At 45.7% G+C, this 12097-nt stretch overlaps 1 pseudogene; it reads right to left on the minus strand.

The window, feature by feature from the left end:
- Nucleotides 1–6416: 6416 nt before the first annotated feature.
- On the minus strand, nt 6417–8427 carry LOC143642045 (protein phosphatase 1 regulatory subunit 26-like; annotated as a pseudogene).
- Between the last annotated feature and the right edge of the window lie 3670 nt (nt 8428–12097).

Here is a 12097-nt window from a genome sequence, read left to right on the forward strand (position 1 = left end):
GTATGAGGGCCAAATCTCTGTGTCTCCCCAGGACATTTTAAGAAGCCCAGGACATAGAACAAGACTCACCAAAGAAAGGCACTGGAGGAACCTGGCCTCAGGTATCAGTGAGTAGATTTTGTAGGGCTGAAAATCACTCAGGAGACAAAGCTGAGGTGCAGGTACCTTAGAAGGGATCTCTGGAAGGTAGGTGTATAAATATCCCTTCACCAAAGAGGACCCTTTCACTTAAGCAAGTTCAGGCCCATGATCATACCTGAGGCCCTGAGGCAAGTGAGGTTGTAGAGCACTCTGCAGTCTCCTCAAGGAGGCTGTGCATGCTCCATCCAGGGAAGGGGCCCAAGTGTCCCCTCCCCCACCTGTTACTGAACATGATCAAAGAGCCTTAAGGGATGATGTGAGTGGACATGGGAGGAGAGGCCAGGGATGAGTGGGAAGGCATCTCTGCACGTTCTTAGGATGGAAGGGTAATACCTGGAACATAATAATTATCCTCCTCATTATTACATCTGCTACGTTATTTTAATCCACCACCCACATTTGCAGTGCATAGTGGAGGACTTACCCACCAGCTCAGTGTATCCTTTCTTCAAACTGGGGACTTCCTTCTCTTCTCTCTCAGGGATGTGTTCTCCCACTGCACAGAAAAAGAACTGTTTGTTGATCCCACTTTCCACATTTCTACAGAGAAAGGACAAGACTCCAAGAATTGTCCCACTCACTGAGATCCGGCTGAGCCCTTTTTCAATTAATGAGACCATGTCTGTTATTATGTCATTTAATTTGAAAAAAAAGTGAGAGTGTGGGGCTCCCAGGGCCTGTGTCCTTCCTCCACTATGACTGCAGGGTTTCCTGCCTAATCCTAGGCATCGCTGATCATTATCCATAAGTTTTTCCAGGTATTACCCTTCCATCCTAAGTACTTGCAGAGATGCCTTCGCATTCATCCCTGGCCTCTCCTCTCATGTCCAATCACATCATCCCTTAAGGTTCTTTGATCATGTTCATGATTTAGGTGACACCAAAAGCCTCTGTCATCTGCATCTGGTTTTGAATGGTGGAAAATCAGTCAGGAGACAAAGCTGAGGCGCAGGTACCTTAGAAGGGAGGTCAGTGTTGGAGTGTTGGGCTCCCAGGGCCTGCGTCCTTCCTCCAATATGACTGCATGTGTTCCTTGCCTGGTCCTTGAGCACCATTGATCAGGATCCGTAAGTTGTTCCAGGTATTACCCTTCCATCCTAAGAACGTGCAGAGATGCCTTCCCACTCATCCCTGGCCTCTCCTCCCATGTCCACTCACATCATCCCTTAAGGCTCTTTGATCATGTTCAGTAACAGGTGAGGGAGGGGACACTTGGGCCCCTTCGCTGGATGGAGCATGCACAGCCTCCTTGAGGAGACTCTGCAGAGTGCTCTACAACCTCACTTGCCTCAGGGTCTCAGGTATGATCATGGACCTGAACTTGCTTAAGTGAAAGGATCCTCTTTGCTGAAGGGATCTTTATCCACCCACCTTCCAGAGATCATCCACGTACAACTGTGAGCCCACAACCTTAAAAGAGACCATAGGGATTTTGTTTTTTTCTCAAGCATCTCTGGCTTCTGGAACTAATAACAAAATTAAGTAAATTATTTTGCAAAAAGAAAAAGTAAGAAGAAATCTTGATGTCAGTTGCTAGTTTATTTTGGAAAGGGTCTGTCATAGAAGAGAGAGAATATTAAGTTGAATGACACTTTAAGATATGATAAGTCCAGACATTGAGGTGGTTCTTTATCAAACAAAAGGTCATGTATGAAATGATTTAGCAACAATTCTAATGACATAGTGCCACATTCTAATTAAATGACCAGGATGGGACCAAACTGCAACTGGACTCACAGAGAGGAAAAGGAGGTGGAAGGCATGGATAAGTGGTCCACTTTCTGCTGTCATGTGTCCCAAATGATCTCAGAAGGTTGCAGCTCAGCCCTTGGCCAGGATTCTGGAAGGTCAATAGCCCTGCTAAGCTAGAATCAGGACATATAATAGTCCAAAGGAAATAGAAAGATGGTCACAGATCAAATTCTGGATGGTTTCTGTGGTGAGGGGCCTTGGGGTCCAAGGCTAAGTTTCACTGAGAGCAGGAGGAGAAAGTTGGTGTTCTATCCCTCCACTGTATTCTCCTGTACTACCTCATTTGTGGTTAGAATGTTAACCAATATCCCTAAATGAGGAAAACAATTCAAAATAACAAGACCTTACTGTCCAAAAGGCTCTGTGAAAGACCTATAAAAGAACAGCTGTGTTATAGATTTCAAAACATAGAGTTGGGACATCAATACCACTGCCTGGACCCCTCCCTGTTCACCTTCTCATTCTTTGTGTAAGTGAACTGCCTGTGTCTTATCCCTAGGTTTAGCCCTCAAAGTACCCTGAGCTGGGTCTGATTCAAACGTCATGCGCAACCTAGACAAAGTCTAATTGGGGCTACTGAGAATGGATCCTTCATCTTGAGGCCATCTCTCCTCTTGTCTCTTGCAGGATCTTTGGCCTCCTAAGAGCTCATACATATGTTCTCAGTTTTAGTGCTCCTAGAACTGACAGCCATACTCCCCTGCTCTGATGACACACTGTCCAAAGAATATAGCTATTGGAACCAGCATATGCCAAGTCAAATCCCTGCTCAAATGACATGCAAAGTGAGCATCCCTCACATATCCCTGAGAGATATTTTGGCACCAGCTAGGAGACAATATCCACCCTTCTGTCAACACAGCACATGTCAAGGATGAGGCTGTTACTTTAGTCATGGGACTGCAGTGGTACTCATCTCACACTGGTACAAACAGGTGGAAAGGGAGACCTATACTCCTTCCCTGTCAACTGTCACTTTTTGCCAGCACCAGAAGGAAGGAGACAAAGCCATGAGCAAGATGGGCTCAGGCCACCCAGATCAGAGGAAACACTGCTCTCTCCACCCAGCTCTCTATCCAGGCTCTGCAGGGTTGGTGGGAATGTGGGAAGGATTCATGGCTTGCATGACGATCCTAACCTGCAATTTCTAGCCCAAAGTTTGAGAAGCAGGGTGATGGCCAGAGTGGAAGTACAATCATAGGGATTCTTATGTTTTACAGTCATGGTTCTTGGATTTCTGTAAGATATGACTGTCCACTCCTTGGTCCATTTCAGCAGGTAAAATACATAAGATATTCATAAATCATTGCTGATCATGTGTCTAGTTGTTGCAGAGCTATGGACATCCTTCCAGCACTAGGTGCTCACAGACAGCATTGACAAAGCAGAAAACTAGAGAAGTGATGGCACTCATCACAGAGTGTGGACAGTGGTTGGATTTAGTTCCTGTTGTTATTGAGGACCAGGGCAAGGTACCTGCCACATAAAACCCATTTAGCAGAAGGGTGGGATGTTAGTATGGACATCTTTGATCAGTACACACACTACAGCCATCCCTGCAATCTGGGTATCCGACTGTGTGCATGTATCCAACATTCCCTATGAATTCTGTCATTTAAACACAATACCCCTCTGATCCAACCATTGATCTTTTCACAGATGGGGAAGCTGAGGCTCAGAGAGCAGAGGAACTTGCCCGAGTTCAGAGCTTGAAACGGGCCAACCCAGCAGCACAGGTATGTTCTTTATGCCCCAGGGTCCCTGTTCTTCTCAAAGATCCTGTGCCTTCCCATTATGCTTTCAAGTCCAGGATGCCAGTCTCTCCTCATATTCCAGAGATTCTTGTTTGTAACCTGCCATGGGAGGAGTAGAAGAAATGTCCCCTTTCCTGTCTTACAGAGCAAAGTGCACTTGGATAAAGGGAGAAAGGTTCCTGACAAGAGGGTTCAGAAGGCTTGAGTGAAGGAAGAGGAGATGGGTGGGGAGGCAGGCCATGGATGGCCAGAAAGGACTGCCCTGAGGTGAGTCTCCTCTAAGGACTCTTGATAGACTTTCTCTCTTAAGCAAAATCTCTCTCTTTTTTAAAAAGTTCCTCACACATGCTACTACCATTGAGTACCACCCCAGCCCCTTAAGCAAGATCTCTTAATCTCTGAATGATTATTCCTTCACCGGAACACAAGGGGACATATTATGCTCAAGAATAAATTTGGGTTATTTCAAATGTTGAGGTGAAGTATCTTGTTTAAGATTCTTATCAAGTAGGCTGCAATATAATAATGGTGCAGAATTGGTAATTCTGCATGTACTGATGATGCACTTTGGGTGCCATTTATCCTGTGGCCAGCATTTGGCACCGTGAGACTCAGGGTGGGAACTCCTAGAAATGCTCCAGTGCAGAGAGCATCATTCATTCATTACTTTTCCACTGAGGCTGCTGCTTCTAGGTGAATTGTCCTTTCCACCCATGACATCCACATGTACCTCTACTCTTTCTTCCTTCCTTCCTTCCTTCCTTCTTTCTTTCTTTCTTTCTTTTCTTTTCTTTCTTTCTTTCTTTTTCTGGTACCAAAGTTTGAACCCAGGGGCATCAGCCTTTTTGATATTTTATTTACAGAGAGGATCTCACTGAGATGCTTATGGCCTCACTAAGTTGCTGAGGCTGGCTTCGAACACACAATCCTCCTGCTTTGGCCTCCAAAGCTTCTGGGATTCCAAGTATTAACTACTGCAACTTGCCCCCTGTGGCCCTTCTTCTGAAATTAGAAAAATACCAGCACAAAGCCACCAGGCTCATTGCTCGTACAAAAGCATAGACAAACAAGCTGCTGAAGAGAATAAAAAACTGCTCCTCCCTCTCTAGCTGCAAGAACACAGGATTAAAAAGAGTATTGCCTAATCCAGGCCCAACTGGGCACCTCAGGACATAATGTTTGGAAACACTTCCTGTCCACCTTGGACTGGCTTTACATTTACCTCTTGCTCCTTGTTTTCCCCATAGGCCAGATATTCCCAAAGCAATGTGGGGACCCTCTTGGTATGTTCCTCCAAACAAAGCTTCTAAGGTTACGTCTTTCCCATTGTTTTGAGCACCCACTGTCACTCACAAAATTGTATGTTCTCAAGTCTTTGTGCTCTGCTTGTGCTGATCAAGTCCCCATCTGCTTCTTTCTCACTTGGGAGCCTCAGCCACAGTCACCTAAGCAGTGAACACAGCAACTACTTCATGGGGTGGTATAAGCAGAGGCCAGGAGAGAGCTGCCTGCATGTAATGAAGGTGAACAGTGAGGCAACCACAGCAAGGGGTATGGGATCTCTGATCACTCACTTGCTCCAACCCTGGGCAAACAACTACCTAACCATTGCTAGCACTCATGCTGAGGATAAGGGCAAGTACTATGTTGGAGAGAAGCATACAATTAATGACCAGGTAGGGTGAACCATAGGGTCAAAGGCAAAGGAGAAGTAAAGCCAAAACCTCTGTGCCTTTCCTCCTCTGCCTCAGGGACTTGGAGTTACAACCCCACATCCCTCTCCAGAACCCTGATACCCATGGTTTTTCTCCTTGTAAACTCCCTTATTCTGCAACTCTGCTCCCAGGACATTCCTAAAGAGAGGTAATTTGGGCCATAATTGAGGTCATTTTGACAATATAATGTTGTGGTTCTTTAATATCAGCCAGTGGAGACAAGGCTGTGAGAGAGGAGAGCTGCCCAGGGAAAAATTTATTCTGGGGAAAATGGCTGGGCTGAGATGATCCTGTGTCCAAAGGCCCATTAGTTCTTGGGATCCATCTGGATTTCTGTTTGTTGAAGGGATGCTGAGGGAGGTTCCAATAGGTTCCAATAGGTGACAAAAGTTGGCTGCAGTGAGTATGGCAGTACCTGGACACCACGTAGTGCAGCAGGATCCTGTCAAAACAGGATTTCCAACCAAGAAAGGATTAAGCTCATAGCGAAGACAGATTCTATTCAGGTACAGAACAGATTTGCATATCAGGAAATACAGTTTCAGTTAGAAACCCAGCAAGTGTTCAGTCAAGGTAAAGGCTGACTGGGGTTTTAAAGAAAAAACAGGGATCGATAGGTGAAGGAGCTTGTTTTTAAGGAACTTCAATTGATTATTGCATTAACCAAGTTGTTATTCCACCAAAAATATCTTCTCCAGGGTTTGAACAAAGCTGCCACATGGTCTGCAATTTCTTCCACAGGGCCTTGGTTAATCATTTTAGGAGTTAACTTTTAGGATACTTACCTAAGGACAAATTATCAGGGGGGAAATTTTAAAAAGGAAACATAGAAACTTCCTCTAGCTCCACTAGGCCTGCATTCCTACTGGCATCTCATAGGAATGTGGACACACATGAGAGAAAATCATGCTCTGCTCAAAAAAATCACTAAAGAAATCACACTTGGATTATAGTAGCTACAAATTTCTTATCCAACTAATGAGAAATGAAGTCAGGTATCCATCTGTATGGGGAAATTCCTGACTCCTAAATAATCATTCAGGTTTTCCTCAGGTTAAAGATCACAAACAGTTTGGGCACCAACTGCTTCTCGGGGGCTGAACCTGACCTTTTTCCTTCATGCTTCCCGGGGATCCCTGCAATTCTTCTTGAGCTTCTGCTTGGATCTTAGCATGTCCTTGATGGTTGTGTCCAGGTCCTGGTGGCTGTCCAGCAGGCTCCTTCTGTCCTTAGAGCTGTCTCTCTTTCCAACACTCCTCTCTTCTTCTGCCTTCCCCTCTACCAGAGGTCTTGAGACTTTCAAATGCCACCGAGCATGAAAGGTCTTGAGAGGACATGCTAGATCCTGGCCTGGAACTCCCTTCTTGGACCCTCACCTGCTTTTCCCTGTCTGGATAAGTCCTGCCTGCTATGGCCAGGCTGAGCATGCCCCAACTGCATTCGCCATCCTGAGCACTTTATTTCATCTTCCTTGTTTTTTTGGGTGTGGACAAACGCACAGCATGGCTGCCACCTCTGTGTTTCCTTTTGGAGCTCAGTGGCAGGTCTGGGGTTTTAGGGAGAGGATACGTAGGGTCACCAGTCTAACTGCTGTGGCCCAGTGGGGAGAGTAGGACTGGGTTGGGCTGTGAGCACCTTTTGGCTCTGGCCAGCAGGCTTCCTGACTGAGCCTTCAGATACAAAAACATCCAGATCTCCTGCTCTCTGCTGTCACAACTGTCCACAGAGCTGTTGTTCCCATTCGAGTGTGAAGGCACATTGGGGGAGAGAAGAGTGTGCTCACAAAGGCAGGCCTATTGCTGCCCTTAATGGGTGGTCGTGGTAATATCCAGGAGTGCTTCAGTGCACATCAGCTCAGCAGAAGTGTCTGCCCTGCCAAGACCCCTTCCATAGGCTCCCTTCTGGTGGTGGTGCTTGATGGAGGTGCAGCAGCTGTGGCATCCTTTGGTGGCTTGGAGAGGTCGTAAGAGTCCAAGCCCCTTGGGGACTGCTGAGTTTCTCTTGCTGGGTGTTCTCCTTGGCACTTCAGGGAAGGCAAGTTTCAGTGAGCTGCCCAGGCTGCTGGCAACTTTCAGCCCCTTCTTGATGAGCAGGGCTCTTGGTGGCAGATCCCTGATGGCCTCCTTCCTGGTCTTCTCCAACTGACACAGCTGGATGGCCTCCTGAATGCCGTCATTGCTGCTGGAGTCAGAGACCTTGTGGTGGATGGCCAGGGCCCTGGAGCTGCTGCCCCTCCCTTTAGCCCCTCAGTTCCTATTGCCTGTGCCCCTACTCTGTGCTTCCTGGGGTTTGGGGACAGCAGCCCTTGTGCTGCCCAGGTTCTCAGCTCTGTGGTAACCTTAGGCCTGAGGCTTCTGGGCGCTGTGCTCAAATTTGCTGACCTGAAAGGTCAGTGGAAGACAAACTCCTAACAGGCTCCATCAGACTGTGGCTGGCAGTGCCATGAAATGGGGCTCCTGGGTGGATTTCAGTGTGGATTGGGAAGAATTTTCGTTTGAGTCTGTTTTCTTATCCACAGACCTGTCACACTTTTGGTTTTCATGTTGTCTTTTCTCATACAGAAATGGTTCTGTTTCTGCCCGGTTGCTTGTTCAAAGGAGTCGTTGCTGCTCACCCTGACAGAGGAGGCTGAGCCCTATTTCCTGCCGGCCTCCGTGAGGCTGCCAGGAATATCACCTGATGCCAGGGTAAGTTTTGGGGACATAGGATGGAGAGGGTGCCACTGTGTGGAGGGTCTTTTTTGCCTCTGCTGTCCCCCCTGCAGCTTTGCGAGGCTGGGTCCCATTGGGCATGGGCTATTGTTCTAAGGAGAGCAAGAACCAGAATCCTTGTACATAGCCCTGTACATATGGACACTAACATGATGTTTTTTATTTAACAGATGTGTCCTGGTAAATATAATTTTTGTATCTTTTTGTAAATTAGTTATAGTGCTGTAAAAATATATTTTTGAAAAATGTTGTCTTTTGATTTTGGAGGGTGTTCCTAACTGCAGTTTTCTGTGGTCCACTCAGGAGCCATTGCTGGACATGCAGTTTGATTCTTACCTTCACAGTGAGGGTCATCCTGGCTGGAACTCTGGTCAGTTGGTAGTTCAGATGCTCAAGGCTGAGGAGGCAGTGGCCGCCTTCTAGGAAGCACTAAAATGCCTTAGTGTCTGTCAGAAGCTCCCAGAACAATGCTTTTAATAAACGACACACTGGTCCCTAGCAGCCAGAGCAGTTCCTCTGAAAATTGTAATCACAGTCTTGGATTAGTAAAATATTTCTAAGCACAGTGGCTAGCAAGCAAACTGACCAGCCAGTGTGTGCCTCATGAGAAGCCACTGAGACAGTGGCTCACTCTGCAGCCTAGTCCCCCTGTGTCCAGTCTCCTGCAGTCACTAGTTGATTCTAACATCTTCCATAAACCTCTTTTTGTAGGAGAGCTGCTATTCTCCTCTTTTAAACATGATTCTAAGAGATCACACCTCATGTGAATTTTAACTGTACTTTTCTTGATTTGTGCACACAAGTGAATAAATACAGCAATTAGGTGGTTTGTTCCACAGACAACTTGGCCAGAGCTCAGTGCTGGAGACAAGCCTGGCATAACTCCATATCTGCCATCCAAGAACTGCAACCCAGTCACCAGTCTGTTGACAGAGTCAGTGTTGTCAATGCCTCCTGCAGACCACCTCCTTGGGCAAAAGGGAGTTGGTTGTAGGCCATGGCCTCTGGTCCCCTGAGTCAAGGCCAGGTGTTGCTGCCTTGGTTTTCTTACCTTCTGCCCCATAGTACTGAGTTATCCATGGTCACTCTGGGAATAGGGAGTGCTAGCCACCAATGTTCTCCAGTCACCCCATGTTCTGCAACTCTGATTCAGCTGTAAGGCAGAGTCTACCTTGTAGCCAGAGGACGTTGTTGGTATTTTAATGTGTATGTGAGTCTTGTACACATCCTCCACCCCTGGATATAAACAGAAACCCAATTCTGTGCCCAAGTGCAGACCCCTGCCCACAGTGAGATTCAGCTGGGTGAAGGTGCAGTCCTGAGTATCCTAATGTGCCTGTGATACCTTCCTTGTGGTACACTCACTCACTTAAGTGCTTATGAGAAAAACAGTTCCATGTATTCCATGTTCTTTTATTTAATTTTTTGAAGAGTACTTTTAACTCTTGGAAACAAAAATCAACTTGTTTTTCCATAAGCACTTTTTTTTTAAATGAAGAAATCAAAAATCACACACACAAAAAAAATAATCACAAACAGGCCACATTAGTTGATTAGAATCTGGATTATTTCTGCTGGTAGATTCTAAGCAGCCAAAGGGCACAGATCTTGCCACTCTCCCAGGCCCCGAGCCACCCAGGGCTTACTTGGGGCAGTGCCACCACAGGCAGTAGGATTACCTGGCTGAGTATTCACCATATATTGCTTGTGGGACTGTAATTTGGTGTAGCCAATCTAGAAGTCAGTATGGAGATTTCTTGGAAACTTGTAACATAACCACCATTTGACCGTGCTATCCCACTTCTTAGCTTAGATGCAAAGGACCAAAAAATAGCATACTACAGGGACACAGACACATCAATGTTTGTAGCAGCACAATTTACAATAGCTAAATTGTGGAACCAAACCAAATGCCCTTCAATAGATGAATACATAGAGAAACTTGTGTATATATACACAATGGAATATTACTCAGAACTAAAAGAAAATGATATAATAGCATTTACAAATAAATAAATAGAGTAGCAGAATAAAATTCTAAGTGAATTAAGCAAATTCCAAAATACCAAAGGCCAAATGCTTTCTTTGATATGAGGATGCTGACTCATAACGATGATAGCAGAGCATGGGAGGAATGGAGGAAGTTTAGATAGGGCAAAGTGAAGGGAGGGGGTACAAATGATGATGAGAGAGCATGGGGTACAAATGATGGTGGAATTAGTTAGACATTATTATCCTAAGTACATATGTGAAGACATGAATTGTGTGAAAATACTTTGTGTACAACCAGAGACTTGAAAAATGGTGATCTCTATGTATAATATGAAATGAATTGAATTCTGCAATCATATATAACAAATTAAAATGAATAAATATTTTAATAAAAAAGTGAATAAATGAACAGGGGGAGGATATCCATCTTGTTTTTATGAAATTAAGAAATAAAGGCTGCAGCAACCATGGCAGTGGAGTTTGGTGACCATGCCAGGGGCTTTTGCCACAAGGAGGTGGTCTGATTCATTAATAATGAAGTTTTCCTGAGTGGTGGTGGCCCGGAGTTCTACATGGCCTTTCACTCTCATACCTGGAACAAGGTGGAGGGCCGGCTTCACATTGTGGTGGTGGACTCTCAGGTGCCTGGAGAACTCAAGAGGTTGTGCACCTGGAGCACAATGGTCCTGGCCATTCAAGTGGTGGCCAAGCTGTGGGAGCAGCAGGGGAGTGGGGTCTGTCAGCTACAGGATCAGGTGGAAGAGCATGAGGTTGCTTGCTGGGCTTTGGCCTCTGATCTGCAATAACTGCATGAGGAGCATGATGATGCTACCACTCAGCTTGCCTTGCAGCAGGTGAAGCATGAGTGTCAAGTGCTACATCAGAGGCTACTTCAGGCTGAGAGGACAGTGTTGGCAGATCCATTACTCCCAAAGGTGTTACCTGTTATGGGAGCCCAAAAGCATGGTCCTGTGGCATGGTCTCTGGAAGAAGAGAAGCAAGCAGAGGTGGTGGCAGCTGGAGCACAGGGCATGCCACATTTGGAGGCCCAGATGCCAGCCCCAGCACCTTTGTTTTATGTGCCAGTATACCCATGTCCTTGGTTCCAGGCAATGCAACCCCTTGTGCAAATGTCTGTTCCCCATCCAGTGCCAACCTCAGTGGGATTCCCATACTCAACACCTCTTCAAGCCCCTTTTGTGATGGAATCAGAATCAGCAGGAGCAAAAGTTACAGCAGTGGCAGCAGTTGCACCCCAAGTTCTTCCTGTAGTGACCTATCCACCTGGTTTGTGGGTCCCAGTGGGGTGCCAGGAGGGAATGGCTCCTCAATGTGTCCAGAGTTGCTGTTGTGTCTATAGAGTTCCCAGATTTGCTTTATTCAGAGTTGCCTGAGTTTCTGGGGCCAGGAAGAATATTCTGAGAACCTCCCAGGCAGATGCAACCTCGCAGACAGAAAAAGCCCCAAGCAAAAAGAAGGTCCTGAAGGTCCACAGGGAATGACTTCTCTGAGGGAAAGCATAAGCTAAAGACAGAAAGAGGACCACGAGAGGCCCCAGGGGAAAGATCCCATGTGGGAGAGCACTAGCCTTAGCCTGGTATTTTTAATAAAAAAGAATGTCATTGGGATTTTAATAGGAATTGCACTAATCTTTGTAAAAGTTTTGGTAGTATGGCCATTTTGTTTATTAATTCAACCTATCCAGGAGCATAAGAAATCTTTCCATATTCTAAGATCTTTTTAAATTTCTTTCCCTAGTGTTCTATTGTTTTCATTGTAGAAGTCTTTCATCTCCTTTGTTTGATTGATTTCCAAGTATTCTATTTATTTGAGGTTAGAGTGAATGGAGAGGTTTTTCTACTTTCTCTTGCTGTGGATTCATCGCTTATATAGAGAAATGCATTTGATTCATGGGTATTGATTTTATATCCTAATTTTCTGAATGCATTTATTGGTTCTGGAAGCTTTTGGTGGGAATTTATTGGATCTTCTAAATATAGAAGTATGTCATCAGCAATAGTGATAAATTGAG

Source organism: Callospermophilus lateralis, chromosome 1 (genome assembly GCF_048772815.1).
Source record: "Callospermophilus lateralis isolate mCalLat2 chromosome 1, mCalLat2.hap1, whole genome shotgun sequence".
NCBI classification, from domain to species: domain Eukaryota; kingdom Metazoa; phylum Chordata; class Mammalia; order Rodentia; family Sciuridae; genus Callospermophilus; species Callospermophilus lateralis.